This window comes from Helianthus annuus, chromosome 5 (genome assembly GCF_002127325.2).
Source record: "Helianthus annuus cultivar XRQ/B chromosome 5, HanXRQr2.0-SUNRISE, whole genome shotgun sequence".
Lineage (NCBI taxonomy): Eukaryota > Viridiplantae > Streptophyta > Magnoliopsida > Asterales > Asteraceae > Helianthus > Helianthus annuus.
In genome coordinates, this window is record NC_035437.2 from 175,265,440 (window position 1) to 175,279,765 (window position 14,326).

A 14,326-nucleotide genomic window follows, 5' to 3' on the forward strand; every position below is an offset into this window, starting at 1 on the left:
TAACAAACATGTTCAAACATAAAACGTAGTATGTTTCAATAGCTTTCTGAGCATATAAGGCTCAACCTCACAGGTCGTTCCAATGACTTTATATGATTTTTTTAAAACTGCAGCCCAATAATTTTTAATCCCAATCAGTTTTGTTATATTTTCTTGTTCAAGCATTTCATCAAGCACCTTGTGTGCAACACGAAACATCAAATTTCTCCAACCCATTTAAGTGTTCTAAACCCTTAAATTCTAGCATAAGTAACAAGTACTAACATCAAACTTCAAATCCAACTTCAGGGAGTTCTACTAACACAATTTAACCATTATGATTCTAGGGTTCATCATGTTTCTACAAAACTCATTTAGCACATAATCGGGTGATCATGAATTCACAATTATGAACATCAATTCAACAAGTAAATGACTAGGGTTTACTCCTAGACATCAAATCATTCATAATTCATCATATAACAAACATGCAACCATCAAATTTCAGATTTCTAAGTTTACCTAGAAATCCAACTAGAGATTTTTCATAAAATTTACATACCTTATGACTCCCCTTACAATGGGGATCAATAATCTATGCTTGATTTTCGATTTTGACTTGGATTGAGCCTTCAATTTGCAAGTTTGGTGAAGACTTAGGGTTTTGATGTGTGGGGATCGCCCCCCTGTTCTTCTTGTACGACCAGACACCTCCTTGTGGGGTGTTTGGTGTGTTTTATTTAATTAATTAAAGTTAAGTTTCAATTTTAACAATATTGGCCCCTCCAATTTGGTTAGTTAATTAAGTAGGGAACAACCTACTTATTTCTAACAATATTCCCCACTTATTAACTAGGTTTAATATTCCTAGTTAACTTTGCGGGTTCGAGAATATTTATGACTAAGTTTATTTCGGGTCCCGTTAACTCGGGCCTTCTATCACTTTATTTCTTAAAAGCTTTTTATTCACTTCAAATAAATATTAGGATTATTAAATAAATTCCTAATATTTGACAGTTTACTTTTATCACTAACGGTACTTTCCCCGTCTTTAGTATTAACGGGGTTTAATTACCAAACTCGTTTTCGGGGTGTTACATTCCCAAGCCCAATATGATCTCGAAACCCTCATCCGCGAAGCCCAGCAAGCCTGTTTTATTGAACGAACTTTGAAGAAGGAACGAATCTACCACGATGGAGCTCAACTGGTAAATAAGTCGAATGGGATATTCCACTTTCTGGACCGAATTTGGATCCCTAAGCGGACCGATTTGCGACAAATATTGATGGATGAAGCCCACAAATCCCGGTATTCTATTCATCCCGGTGCCGATAAAATGTACCAAGATCTTCGCTAAAAGTACTGGTGGCCGGTATGAAAAGGGATATTTCTCTCTACGTTGGGAAGTGCCTGACTTGTGCAAGGGTCAAGGCTGAACATCAAAGGCCCTCTGGCTTACTCGAGCAACCCCCAATCCCCACGTGGAAGTGGGAGAGTATAGCTATGGACTTCATAACAAAGCTTCCGCACACGTCATCAGGTCACGACAGCATTTGGGTTGTTGTTGATCGTTTAACCAATTCAACGCACTTTTTGCCAATACGGGAAGACTACAAGGTGGAATGATTAGCCCGAATCTACACCGACGAGATCATTTGTAATCATGGGACGCCGTGATGCTCGGTTTACCTAGCGACTGTGGGAAACGTTTCAAGCTGCTCTTGGTACTACGCTTAATCTGAGTACCGCATTCCACCCTCAAAACGACGGTCAGACTGAGAGAACGATTCGTACTCTTGAAGACATGCTCCCTTCGTGTGTCATAGACTTCGGTGGTAATTGGGACAAATACCTGCCGTTAGTCGAGTTCTCGTATAACAACAGTTATCATACCAGCATCCAAATGGCACCATTCGAGGCTTTGTATGGAAGAAGATGTTGATCGCTTATTGTATGGCACGAGATCGGTCACTCGCAATTAACCGGTCTTGAGCTATTGCAAGAAACGACTGGCAAAGTCCTACAAATTCGAGACAACTTGTTGAAAGCTCGAAGTCGACAGAAAAGTTACGCCGATAGACGACGCAAGCCCCTTGAATTTGACGTTGGCAACTACGTACTCCTAAAGGTATCACCTTGGAAGGGTGTGGTCAGATTCGGCAAGAAAGGGAAACTAGCGCCTCGATATGTTGGACCTTTTAAGATTCTGGAAAGGATCGAAAAAGTCGCCTACAGACTCGAACTACCGGAGGAACTTAGTAACGTCCACCCGACTTTCCACGTGTCAAACCTCCGAAAATGCCTAGCTGAGCATGATTTAATTGTGCTTCTCGATGACCTCCAAATAAACGAAACACTACACTTCGTGGAGAAGCCTGTCGAAATCATGGATTGCCAAACCAAGTAGCTCAGACGCTCGCCCATTCCTATTGTGAAAGTCCGATGGGAAGGCAAACGAGGCGCAGAGTTTCACTTGGGAACTCGAGAGCGACATGAAGGCAAAGTATCCGCAATTGTTTGCTATGGCTTCGGCCTAATTTCGGGGCGAAATTCCCTCAACTAGGGGAGGCTGTAACACCCCGTGTTTCGAAAGTGAAAGTCAAAGTCAAGATTGAAGTCAAAGGGAGAAAAGATTGCTAATTGCGATCTGTCTCTCCTTGCTCAATCCCTGTTTTGACTTCTTTGACTTATGGTTAGTCTATTTTATGTTTTACGTTAGTTGTATTATGTGGAGTAATTAATTAAAATCGCAGTAATCGACAAACACACATCGCTACTAATCGCTTTACGACTGTGAATGATAGGAAGTAACAATGCGATAAAGCCAATTAAACGCTAATCGATCTAATCTAATCAACATCGCGCTCGCAACTCGAATTACGCATTTTGGTGATTATGATACGTGGGTGTGTGCCTTATGTGTTACTTGTGTATGTTTATTTATGTTATGTGTGGTGATCAATCGAAACGCAATTGAACTCAATCACAATCGAATCGCAATCGTAAAACAAATACGAACTAAGGATGATTGTATGTAGATATAGTATGATAATTAGTGGAGAAGAGATAGCGCGAGATATGAGTAGTTGGGTTTAAAAGTAATTTGACTAGGAAACTCTATCGCATCGCAACGCTCGCTATCGAAATCGAAATAGCAAAACTCGTCGCACCGAACAATCGAACCAGGCGACCGATCGATCAGGCTACCAGCCGTCCGTTCGGACTGCCGTACGATCGGACAGGCTGTCCGATCGAGCTGCCTGGCCGATCGGCCAGCCCTTTCCTCTTTTGGAACCCTATAAATACCCATGTCACTTTCACAGTTTCTATTTCTGGAAACCCTCTGACCGAACAGCACGCTCTCCTCACCTTTTCCCAGATTTCTCTCGATTCCGGTAAGATCTCGTCCTAAATCTTGTACTTTCTTGACCTACATGCACTCCTACACCTTTCTACCTTTTCAATCTTAACTTTTAACCATGAAATCACCAAGATTCAAGGTGTTCTAGGATGACGTCATCATGTGTTCTTGAAGAACTTCATGTTTTGGCCTCAATCCACCAAGAACAACTTAGATCTAACCGATTTCCACATAAACAAACAAAGATCTCTAGTAGATCTAAACATTTTCATAAAAGAAAGGATTGAAAGATGGTTACAACTTTCTTTCAACTCTTTTACACTCAATGCACTCAAAACCGGTGGAATCGGAGCTTGTGTCGACGTACTACTCATTCTTGTGGTTGTGTGGCTCAAGATCTGGATTCTAGCCACGAGGTTTACCGATTTGGGCTAAACATGGAACACAGTCACGAAAAGTTAACTGACCGGATCGGGGTGATTCCTGTCCGATCAGGAGCACCAAGTAGTGACAAGGTTACTGTTGTTTTACACGTTATCAAAATGCCTCGATAAAACGACAAACAATCAAGATAACCAAGTGGGAGACGAACAGGACGACCAGGACGAGGTGCCGCACGATCGGACTGCTGTCCAAACGGACAGCCACCCGAACGGCTAGTCAGCCGAACGGCTTACCCTTGGGTCCCACATTTAACCTACTTATCTGAAGTTTGAGTATTGAGCGAAATGCTATCCGATCGGACTTCCATCCGATCGGATTACCCTTCGGATCATGAGATACTTGCACTCTAACACTTAATCGATTTTTCAACATGTTCAATGCACTAGGAATGCCACCCGATCGAACTGATGTCCGATCGAGTGACATCCTGCTGTGAACTTGTTCTCGCTGAAGTGCCCAACCGATCGGATTGCCGGCCGATCGAACGACCGTCCGATCGACCGACCTGAAAGGTAGAGATACTTCTATGTTTTCAAACGCTACAACAAAAATTTCAAAAGTCATGTAGGATCGTGCGTTTGACCCGAATGAGTCGTTCAGAGGAGTTTTACTCTGTTTCAGGTGCGGAAAACAAGAAACAAAGGTAGAAACAACTTATACTTCACTTTAACTACTGATTTGATTAATCTGACAGCGAATACAGTCAAACCTCACACCGGCAGCACTTCGGTATGGAATACAAGGACTCGATCCATGATTTCGCTCCAGGCCACCTATATATAGGGGCCTGATTCCGCTCGAAAGGATACAATGATAGTTGGAGCGGAATTAGGCGTTGTGATTCTGCTCGAAAGTATCTTCATGACATTTCGGGCGGAATTAGCCTTTGGAGCGAAATCAGCATTTACATACCATAAATCTTGACATTTTCTCGTTCTACGTGCCCTGATCTATACAATCTAGTCTAAGACTCGATACAAGACGAAGTCGACAGATGTATGCACCAACAGAATCCCCCTCAGATGTTGATGAGTCTTCAGTGTCGAGTCTTATAGTGTTGTGTCTTCGCATCTTCAGTCTTGATCAGCCTCTGGGCTTCACTCTCTATCTCTAACAGCAACAACAGACTCCCCTTAACAGTGTGCTGGCATTCCTTTAGATCTTCAGCATCATCTGCTTCAGGATCGTTGTCTGGCTTTCACAGGTTCATGATCGTTAGCCTGGCTCAAACTTTGTCTACAGAATCGAAACCTGACTCATGCTCTATCCACAGAGTCCTCAGGTATAGGAACCCGGCTCTCTAACACATAAAGCTTCTCAGAATCGATCAATCTGACTTACTATCCCACAACTTTTAATTCCAAGATCGAAGCTTGGCTCTAGATCTGCTCAGGATCGACAACCCAGCTCATTCTTAAGCCTGCACACACTATACCTCAAAGTAAGTTCTCAATTTAACAATTTGAATATATGCACTAACATTGACTCTCCCTCAAAAGTAACTATCCTCTTTAATGAACCACTTGTTGATTTAGAAACACATTTGATGTTCAAGACACACTCCCCCTCACAAAAATGACATCATGTTTAGCACTTGGGATTTTGAAAATCAGCTTTCCAACACCAGTTGTCGAAAATCTTTTTGTATTTTTCAAAAGTTTAAGCTAAAACACACTGAAAATCTTTTTGGATTTTGAAATGCAAAGAAAATAAAGACATCAATTGTAGAAATAAAGAACTGCAAAAACGAAATATTTACAAACAATATTTTTTTCGAGTTTGTGTAAGAGGATCATATCAGTTTATGAGACAAGTCACGAACACCGTTAAGCTTTATTACATTTTAAGTTTTAAACAATTCACCTAGATTGTCAGTATATTGGTCCACTTAAATTTTCACACAAAGTTCAATTGATCCGAGATACGAGATTAATGTCTTAATGACTTAAACTTATTTGTGTGTCCCACTTCTTGAATATACTCCCGTATCCAGATCCCAATATTCAGTCTTACAGGTGAGTATACCACAGATGATATCTGTCAGGGGTTAGGTGCGAAACCGTGAGAGCTCAGGTCAGAACTTCCGTTCAGCAGAGAGATGACAGCTCGACTTTAGGTGTGTCCCCTTTAGAGGATCTTTTTTACAACAGCAATGACTGTCAATTTTATTGTTTCATCGATTTGCTGAGGGCGGCGCTGTATTTCAAGCTTTTGCGGAAAGTATTATACGGGGACTAGGCCAGTATTTCCATACAGCAGAAGTCCCGGGATAATACCCCAGATATCACTGAGCATAAAGACCTAGTATCTCGGAAAGAGGGACCTATCAAACAAGATTTCAGGGGTTACCTATATATCCAAGAAGTTGTTACCCACTAAATAAGCAAGTTTGAATTTTAGTTTATATCTCGTCACAATTTACTAAATGTGCAAAAACCTACTGGCATATCCGCAGTGAGATTGTTTATCACATTTTTACTTTCCATATCTTTAGCATGTCGTGACAGTCCACTGATGTACTATCATTTCCTCTTTTCTCAACAAAACTCATTTTTGAATTTTATCATGTTTTTGGATTTTTCAAATTTTCTAATGTTTTTGGATTTTCTGAAATTTTTTACTCCCCCTAAAATGCAAACACATTAAAGAAAAATTGAAAACAGACTAAGCTCTTGACCCAATTGAACAGAATTTGAAAACAAACTGTACAAATAAAGTGACAACTGATATCGAATCGCATCAATTCGCCATCCACTAAGCATAAACAATGAGAACTTCCCCTTTCAACAAACTATTTTCTCATTTAGATTTCAAAACACTGAAGTTTGTTTTAATCAAAATGATTTTTTGGAAAATAAGTTTGTTATAATCACTTGTAGGTTCATTTGTAAGTACGGGGTATGGTTCATCATATTGTTCATCAATTTCTTGTAGTAAATCAAGTACAACTTAATGTCCCTGATTTATCATTTGCATGTATGCACACTTTGTACCAACTGTAAAAATACACAACTATCTACCAGTTATAGGAACACAGACACCTGTATCAAGTGTAGGAATAAAACATCTACACTAGATCATTTTACCAATTAAAGATGCCGATTCCTGCTTCGCACTTACCAACCTGGAAGCTCCGGTGTAATCCTTCAACCTGTAAAAATTTCATCAATTTTTTAAAATTTTCATCAAAAACAATTTTTCAAGAATGATGCCGATTCCTGATCCACGATATAAACTTGGGATCTCCGGCGAAGTCAGATGTTCAAGGGAAAAGAATTTCCACCCAAGTCTGACCAACCTTGGGTGTTGTTAGCTCTTTCAGCTCTTGTTCAGTCGGGTTAAAAGTTGCCTTTTTCGTTGCATAAAAATCTTTAACCCCTTTTGCTTTCCCATCAAGCATTTTCCCAAAAATTTTCTTAACATTCCCATTGAATGTTTTCTCGACATCAAACTTATTTTTCTCAGAATAAAACTGATCTGAGATTTCAACCTTACCAACCTTCTGTTTAATCTCTTCAAACTTTAGTGACGGAAATTCATCATCACTTACTGAAAACACAAAATTCTCTTTTAACTCACCTTGTGGCTCCTCTGGCTTTGTGGAACCCGAATCATCGCCAACTTTCTCATCAACCTTCTTAACAACCCACACTTGGTTGTTCTTTGCAAACTTTTTATAAAAATTCTTTTTAGAACACTCACCAACCTCATAAGTTGAGTTTTCAAAAATTTTAAAATTTTTGGTTGGTGGTTCTATAACAACAACTATTTCTTCCATCTTTTTAGAAACTCCCTGTTTTGTCTTAGCATTTTTCTGACAGTTCCATGCAATGTGACCAGCTTCATTGCACTTGAAACAGGTTCGAGTCTCTCTTGGATGAAACACTCCAGTTCCATTCCTTTTCTTCTCAGCAAGAAACTCCTGGTTTGATTGTCTCCAGAATGGTTTCTTCTGTTCTTCCTCGGCACTACCACCTGAAATAAATTCTGTTTTTGTTTTAGAATTTTTCTCATTTTTATAATTTTCTGGTGGAATAAAGCCTAAGCCTTTCTTTTTGTAGCTACCTTTATGGTTTGGTTTCTTTTGAAAACCAGAACCAGAATTGTAACCCTTTTTCTTGTTTAAACGTTGTCGAACTCTTGAAGTGTATTTTTTAGGTTTTCCATTAAGATTTAAATCTTTTATTTTAGAAATATTAATTTCTGTCATTTTGAAAACCTTTTTGATCATTTCAAGACGAACACTTCTTATTGGAAACTCTTTGTCAGAGTATAATTTGTCCGAATCATTCAAAGTGTAAGCTACTTCAAATGTTTCATCATCAAAATTTGCCTTTGATAACAAAAATTCTTTACTGTAAGACCGTTTGACCGACGACTTTTGACTGTTGACTGACAAACTTGAACTTCCAGACTTAGACTTTGACTCAGACTCCTCATCAGTATCCAACACCTGATCGACTACCTTTTTGATTAACTCAGACTCATGATCAGTGTCAGAAGAGGTAAAAGTGACGTCAATGTTTTCTGGTAGTTCATCAGTTGTGTCGGTTTTTAACTTAATATTGACTGCCTTTTCAAGTTGCTCCTCATTTGGTTTTCTGGGAGAATAACCATTCCAAATCGGAGGTGGACACTTGTTATAGCTAACAGTCGATATCTTACCAGTATCCTTCTTCTTTGTCTTTTCATCCTTGAATGCTTCGAAACCTGCAACAGTTGGATAAATTCGATCAATAAGATAATCAGAACTAGAATAACTCTGCAATAATCTTCTGATTCTCTCATTTTCAATCTTTTCTGTCTCTAACTCTTGCTTCCACTTCGCACTCTCCTCGATGTAGAAATTGATAGCTTTCTGCTTCGACATCATCACAACATTCATCATTGTTAAAACATCTTCTCGCTCTGAATTTGTCTCTTGAAGACCAGTCACTGTTCTGTTCAAAATGTCATAAGACTCTTTCACATAGTTGAGATTGAACAGCAACTGTTCCTTCTTCTTTTCATACTCAGCTATCATCTCATCTGTAGCTGACATTCCTTGCAAGCTTCCAAACACTTTGTGCAAGGCTTAATTACTTCAACAATCTATTCAACTTCAAATGTTTTCACCACTTCAACCACTTTCTCTGTTTCAATCACCTTTTCAGATTCGATAGTCTCCTTAGCAGCAACATTAACTTCTTCATGTTGAAAAATCTCATCCTTTTCAGCAACACTATCAGTCTTCATTTTCTTTTGTTCTTTTGCAGCTTGTTTTTCTTTCAGCTTCTCCAAACGATCTGCAAAATAAAAATGAAAACTTTCAGGAGAGAGATGAGATCTAGCAACATTAATATGTTTCTCTTCCTCATCATCACTGTTATCATCAATTGGTGACTGATCAAACTCGATTGATTTTTCAGACATATCATCCGAAGAACTAGAAACAGATGGTGTTTGATCAAAGACAACTTCTTTTTCTGAACTAGCATCACTTTGTGAACTTTCGTCTGCACTCAGTGAACTTTCATCAGATGTAACAGGCTCTTCCTTCACATTCTTCACAGTCTCACCAATGGATCTCATCCACGTGGCAAACATATCAGGTTCTTTCACAATCTTTGCAATAAACGCTTTAAAATCTCCATTTTCATCTGTGAACATATCCTAGCTAAATCCTTCAGGTAGTCTTTCATCATCCTGATTGACTAAACAGACTTTACTTTCAGGTAATATGTATTTGTTCCAGTTAATATCCACCAAACATGCTCTCTTTGAATCTTTGATTTTTCTACCATGAGCCACCTGCGGTTCTTGTAGTTGTTGCTGACCCACTTGTTGGTATATAGCTTTCCTGTAGTAATCATCTTTTCCGAACGGACTCTGAGCTCCACTAGCTTCCCTGTTCTTGCATTCTCTCTTAAAATGACCTTTCTCCCTGCATCGAAAACAAGTAACTTTAGATTTATCAAAACCTAAAGTAGAAACATGTGCATCGAGAAAGTCATTTCTCCCAGTAATAAGCTTGAATTTTTCTGCTCGTCTAAGAACACTAGCTAGACACCATTTGATGTCCATCAGTTCCATCTCTTCGGCGTCTATGTGATCGTAATCCTCCTTTTTGAGCGTAGGATTTCCGATCCGCCCTGCAACCAAACCTTCATAAGAAAGTAATACAGAACTAAGCAATGCCATGTGATCTTTTGCAGTTTCTTCAGAAAAACTTTGACCATCTGGTAGATTCAAGGCAATGTTGCACTATATCACATAACCATTTCCAGTTTTCGTGCTTTGAGAATGGAAACTTGATGTTGAATCTTTTGGATTGACGCTTGGATATGAAGAGAAACCACTGTTGCTTTTTGTTGAACTCTGGTCAACTTTTTCTATTGAATCCCCAGCACTAAACGCAGTTTGGATTTTCGGGCTTCTTTCAGCTTCTGGAACACTGCATTTATAATACATTTTTACATCCTGTTGACCACTTGGGCTGTTCATCCTAGCAATCTTTTGCTGTTCCAGATCCTGACTCTCAATTTTCTCAATAAACTGAGAAATAGTCAACCCGTCATAAACACCTGTATTCTTCAAGATCATCAAATATGTACCCCACTCTTTTTGTGGTAGAGCATCGGCTAACTTATCTACCCACTCTTCACGATCTTTCGTAACACTCAACAATGACATGGATCGCACCAAGTGACAGTATCGTTCAATCAGCTTCTTTGTGTCTTCACCTGCAACACCCCAAAATTTCAAGATAATTTGTTTAAAAATTAAGGAAAGATTTAAAAAGAAATAAATGAAATGCAAGATGACAATAAAAGAATTAGAGGGGTTGAATTGTAATAAAACATAGTTGAAGTCATGGAAAAATGTCTAAATTAAATACCTTTCAATTTAGGAGGGGTTAATATGATAAGTTGTAATCAAAAAGGGGTTAATAGGGTTTAAACCCAAAACTCACATCTGGTGCGTATTTGGGATTGACCAGAGCAGAGAAAGACAAGGGTAAACCCTTGTCTTGCAAGATTCATCAAATCAACAAGTGAAATTGAAGCAAATCGATTGCATGTCCTCGAATTTTCGAGTAGTCTAACATTCTTGATAAGTGGTAAGTTCAATTTTATGTTTTGGATGAATATTGGGAATTTGGGTTTCACCCGATTCATGAGTTTATGAAACACCTTGTATAATTAGAGGTTAAGATAGCAAAATAAAGCAGAAATTTATGTTCGATTTTGATTGACTGATATGATTGTAGCAAAAACCCACTTTTAAAAAGTTAGTAAGTGTAGGATGATTGAGTAAAATCATATAACTAGAATTGTGATGTATAAGCTTGTGGTGATACATGAATGATGAATAAAATTGATGTAGGATGAAATAGTTATGTAAATTCAAATAAATGTGAACGTTGTGTGATGATGAACTAGTAGAGATGTGCTTTATAGACTTGTACCTTATGCCTTAATTATGATGCCTACCAAGTGTTTGATGAAATGCTTAAGAGACGAATGTATGTGTAATATGGAAAATGGTGGGATGAATTTGATAAACTAAATGAATGAATGAATGTTGTAATGTAGGCGTGAAGGAAGAAGGTGCAAGCACTAGGAAAACGGAAGGCACGCAAGATCGAGGTATTACCGTTGCATACAAAACCTTACTTAAATTTTGTTATTAATTATGATGAATAACTCTTATTATAATGAATATGGTGATTAGTAAGTGGATACCGAATCCCTTGCGGATCTGGTTATGCTAACGGAGGTTATGATAAGCTATGCAAATCGACCCGTTCGAGTTGAACAAGTCGAGTAAGAATAAGGCACCATCCGTTTAGAACGGGTGGTCATGAATGCAATAACAAAATGTATGAAGTTCAATCCGTCAAACGGATAGAACGAAAGATCTATGTTGAAAGCAATTCACCCGATGTTACCAGGTCGTAAGTGGATGCATGAATCTCATTATGAGAGTATATGCCATACCCATTTAATTGGGTAATCGAATGCTTAAGAGGAATGAAAGCACATAAACGAATGGAACTAGTATGATGGTATTGTAAGCATAATGACTAACTTTTTAAAGTTTTGTTATTGAATGTAGGTAAATCCTCAATTTAGGCAACTTGGAGAATTGGAGCGAGCACATGTTCATGATATGTTATACCAAGAGCTTCCGCTAGTTGCACTAATGTTTTGGGTCAAAATTTCTATTTTGTACAACTTGTTTGTGGACATACATTTTAACACTTGATGTCTAGGTTTTTAGTAGTGTCTTGTTGGACAAATTGTAGAATGGTAATTGTCTTACTTATGTTTATAACAGGGGTATATCCGTTTTACGGATGGGTCATGCCCAATTTTTGTCAAAAATATGTATTAATGTTGTTATTTTGAAGTCTTTTAATTACCCTTGTAAGTTAATTTATAAAGACGAAAAGCGGTCCTTACAAGTTGGTATCAGAGCCTAGGTTTGAGAGATTCAGGCAAGAGTAATAGTGCTTGAACTCAAACCGAAGGCTCGCGCAAAAGTGTGCTCGCTCCGAGATCGCCTATGAGGTAAAAATTTTAAATATTTGTTTAATATGAGAATGTATTAGTGTGTTACGGTGTAAGTTTTAGAGTCAAGTATGCTATGGGTGATAAGGAGGGGAAAATAAGAAGTCCCGAAACCCGTGTAGCTGAAAACGGACCCGGGAAATAGTCGGAACATCTCAAAATGGTTTTTTTAGCTTTTCAGCAAAGGGAGGGCCGTCGCCGACGGGCTATGATGCCGTCGCCGACGCCCCTATGCTTGTCGACGGCCTATTTTCCTGTCTACGGACTTTTGTGGGCGACGCACATTTTCAGAGCCCGTCGCCGACGGGGTGTGTAGCCGTCGCCGACGGCCAACGGAAATCAAATCCGCTGAAACTTTTTGTTTTGTCTTGTTTTCGTATTTTGAGATTCTAAGTTGTTCAAAGGTCTAATGAATGCACGTGTAGGGTCTAAATAAGGCCTAGTAAGATATACGTGACCACGATTAGTGGGTAAGATAGACGGGCTTATAAAAGTTCAAAAGTAATGAGTCGAATGACACGAATGAATGATAAAAGCTGAAAAAGCGAGTAAAAGTCTAGAATATAAGAATGCGAATGAAGTAAACTCGGACTAATGAACTATGATGTATTGAAGCTTGTGAATTATGATTTAAGTTCCCATACTTCTCAGAAATTCCCGTTTTATGTTCCTGTCAAGTTATAAGAAGATATAATAAGTTATGTAAAGTTATGTAGATCGTCGACGATAAAGTAAAATTTATAAAAGTCGAATGTAACGTATGGAAGGGCATGACATGAATGACAAATGTATAAGGCGGAGTTGAAATTCGGATGAATGTATGCTTTGATAGAATTATGCATTAAAGGCTTGTACCTTGTACATGAATGGTGTGATGCTTATATGTATTTAGTGATTTGCTTTAGTATGATTAAGAGGCGAATATGTGCTAAATGTGAATCATACGAGCTAATTAGTAAAGGATATGCTGAAATTATGTTATATAGTTGTTTCGAATGAAATTTGCTAATTGTAGAATCATGGAGCATTAGCACGTGAAAAATACGTGTTTGTGAATGTATATGTGTAATGTTTAGAGGATCACGTGAATTGTACATGTCGTACAATGTCACACCCCCAAAATACCACATGCGGAAACCCTCGCGAGGCGTATGACATACCAGGATCCAAGCCACCAATCACATTGAACTCGTAAATGTATTTAAATAAAACTTTCATTCATTAACATAAAGTGTTACAGGCGTTACATGTCATTCATTGTATACAGCGGAAGCATAATTCATTTGTTAAGTGTTTCGTAAAACATGTGTATATAAACCATTAAGCTTGTATTGGGATTCCTTGTATCTCGACCCATGACCACTCCAGCCTCCCAGACAGCAAGTTCCAAATGATATAAGCATACAGACCTGCAAGCATGCAGACAAGTGTGTCAGACGACGCTGGTGAGTTCAAAGTTTGTTAACGTGTTTTGTTACCAGATATGTGTATAAAACAGTTCAACGATTTGTTTTGATGTTGTTATTAACTCGATTACCGTATGTGGCGACTAGATGTGAATGCCCAACCCCAATGCCTCCATTTAGGCATTGGTCATGAGGTCAAGGTATCAAACAACCTTGAATAGATGTAAGGGGTCTTATATGTACACGATGAGAATGCCCAACCCCAATGCCTCTAACTAGGCATTGGTCATGAAGTCCAGGTAATTAGTTCACGCCCGTCCTTTCGGCCCGGTGTGAGGGTGCCAAACCTAATAGCGCTATCAACTAAATACCTCGTTGCTTCTTCAGCAACACGGTAGATGTACGGGGTCTTACATGATTTATACTGTGTTCAATAACCAACATCCCAATTAAACAGTTTACCCAGTATCCCCTTCAGAAACGTTTACCAGATGTCCCAAACCACCGGGACGCATGCTTAGAAAAGTGCAGTGAACTCACCTTAGATTGCTCGGTTGATAATTTACTGGTTTTAACAGTGTTC